Source organism: Geospiza fortis, unplaced genomic scaffold (assembly GCF_000277835.1).
Source record: "Geospiza fortis unplaced genomic scaffold, GeoFor_1.0 scaffold488, whole genome shotgun sequence".
NCBI lineage: Eukaryota > Metazoa > Chordata > Aves > Passeriformes > Thraupidae > Geospiza > Geospiza fortis.
In genome coordinates, this window is record NW_005054365.1 from 3,678,622 (window position 1) to 3,681,532 (window position 2,911).

Sequence of the window (2,911 nt, forward strand, 5' to 3'; positions counted from 1 at the left end):
GCTGCTTTTGGAAGGTTTTTGCCTTTTATCCATCTTCCTTTCTCACAGAGGAAGAGTAATTAAGCCCCAAGCAGCTGCCCCCTTGGTGGCTTTCGGGTCTTCCCCGAAAACCTGGGGATCCCCCACACTTTGAGGAGCGAGGGACGGCGTCACTGCGCTGTCCTTTGCCAGGACACACCTGTTCCCGGGACAAGAGCATTGCCCTCAATACCCACTGGAAATCAGCTCGAGGAATGTGCCAGGGATAGGTTTTTCTCTGTCTTCTGCCTGCAGGTGGGCTTGGGGTCCTACCAGCACCACTGCTCCTGGGCGCTGCTTGCGTGCCACTCCTACACCGAGGGCAGGAATTCCAACTTCCACAGCAACAGCCAAAAATTGATCCCAGCCCGTCAATCCGTGGCCGTGCTGCTTCCCTCCATCCCACGGGAGCGCCCTGTTCTGCAATTCATGCTTATACGGCACTTTCAGAGCCTGGGAAGCAGAATGAAATGCAAAGCGTTCCTAATTAACCACTACTGCTATTCTTTATCGTTCAAGGTATTTTGCATATTAACTGAGCAGGCAGAAGCCACGCTCAGCGATCCTGCTCCCTGTCCCCGGTGTTTGCTCCGTCACTGGGATCCCTCCCGCCGTGGTTTCGGGCTGTGCCGCTCACAGGCACCCCCAGCCTTTCCTCGCAGTGATCACTGGTGGCATCTCGCACTCTGCTCCTTGTCCCCTGCTGGATAAAACTCTTCCCCCTGTCATATTTTCCCTCTTCCACCCCAGGGCCTGGCAGGGAGCAGTGCTGATGTGGTGGAAGGACAGCCAGCATTGCAGATACCTCTCTTTTCCAGCTCTGATATCCTTGATGAATCAAAAAAAAAAAAAAAAATTTGCAGGTGGCTCTGGGGGGAGTCTGGGAAGGAGGAAGGGAGGGGAGGAAAAAAAAACTGCACCATGTCTAGAAATTGCCCTGGGAAAATTTGACAGCATAATCCCTGCAAAGCCTCCAAGAGAGCTTAGTCAGGCAAACAAAACTTGCTCCTCTCATTTCATTAAATCAGCTGCAGAAACAAAACGTGGAGCACTGGTGGAATTAGAAGCAAAGCTTTTAGTGAAGCTGGGGTAGCAATGATAGCCCCGAGGCAAAGCACAACCATTCCCCTAGAATACCAGCTGGTGTCACATGCAATTCTCCATTAATCTAAAACTTGAATTAAACTCACAGACTGAAAACCCCAAAATACATACAGAATCCCTGAAGTACATCCTAACTGCTGAGTTACTGGAAATTGTCTCCTTCAGGAAATAGAAGCTTCTTTCCACTTGGGAATCAAAACTTGTGTTGATCAAATTTAACAGGCACGGGCTCTTAAATAGCAGTTTATGGTACCCCTTTCTTGCATTCACATGGAAGGCACCTTGAGGTAACAATTAACTAAATACCAGGGGCTTTTCCCCTTTAAGCACAGCCAGTGGATTCTTTACAAGTACAGGATGGGTTGGAGTTCATTTTAAGGTCCTGGCCTTGTGCCTGTGTTATAGTGACACATGGAGACCCCAGGAACAGATGGATGGATGGATGGGCAGGTGATGGCACAGGCCAGTGAGGAGCATCAACTCTGACAGCTCTAAATGTCAACAGAACAGAGCTGGCTGTTGTTAAGTACAACACCAGATCCTGAATTTTTGCATGCAAAGATGTCCCAAAGACCTCAAATCTGGATTTCACTCCTCCTGTGCCTCACAGAAGTCACCACATGCCACATCTGGGCACAATCTGGGGCCTGGCAGAGACACAGTACCCTGTGTGTGGATGCACTGGCCGTTTCTGCAGCAAGGGTTCCTGCCTGGGTTAAAATAATGATAAATTATTCCAGGTGATAAAGAAATGAATAATTAACATTCCTGCAAATAGAACTGATTCTGTCCAGAGCCCTGCAGCCCAGCCCCAGGGAGCAGGGATCAAGCCAGCACCACGCCACAGGGCATGGGGAACCACTCCAGAGCTCATCATCTTGTATGTGGCCAAAAACACCACCACGGAAGGCCCTGGGGTCAGTATAAAAGCCCTTGTAAGCAGATGGGCACATGTAGAAAAGTCTTAAAGCCTTGGGAGATGCTGAGGATTCAAACCCTGGGGTGAGTCTGGGATGATGTGATCAGGGACTGACATTCCCAGCCCTGCCACAGGCAAGCCACCCACACGCTCCACACCTCTGCTCTTCCTCTGTCACCATGACAAATTTAATTAAAAATACTGGGAAGAATGTTTTGCAGAGCCCTGGTACGTGTCTAAGTGAAGAGGCTGTGACTGCCAGGTTTCTAAATGCCACTGGTTCTGCCTCTGTGTGGCTCAGAGCCCTGGTGCAGGGCAAGCTCAAGCCTGGGCCAGGCTGCTTCCCTCACCAGTGGCATCCCTGCACTCCGGGTTTAATAGCCGGGTTGCCTGCAGGATTGCTCACTGGGGCAGGAAATGCCACAGGATTTCAGGAGCAGCAAGTAACACTCAGGAGGTTCCTGGCACCTGCAAGCCACAATTCCAGCTGTGTTTGGCTCATTACTGCCTGGTGACCTGTAAGTCAGAGGCGTAACGTGAGTGCTGGCCTCAGGCAGGCAAAGACACCACCAAGCTTTGCAGCACGTTCTGCTTGGTGCCCTGTTTACCCAGTTTACTGCAAGGAGATCCAAGGAGATGGAAGAAGATGGAAGTCTGCAGGGTTAAGGAAACCCTTCAGTCTTGAGAGAGAAAATCGTTCTTACTGCATCACTCATCTGTTGGGGGCAGTGAGAAGGAGCCTCTCAAGGAGGCTCTGACCCAGCCAGCCTCACCAGTTCTTCTGGACCAACCTGAATCCTGTGAAGCTCTTGGCAGCAAAGGGCTCAGCCCCAGCAACATGCTCACCCACCAACAGCTTTGTCTCAGGAG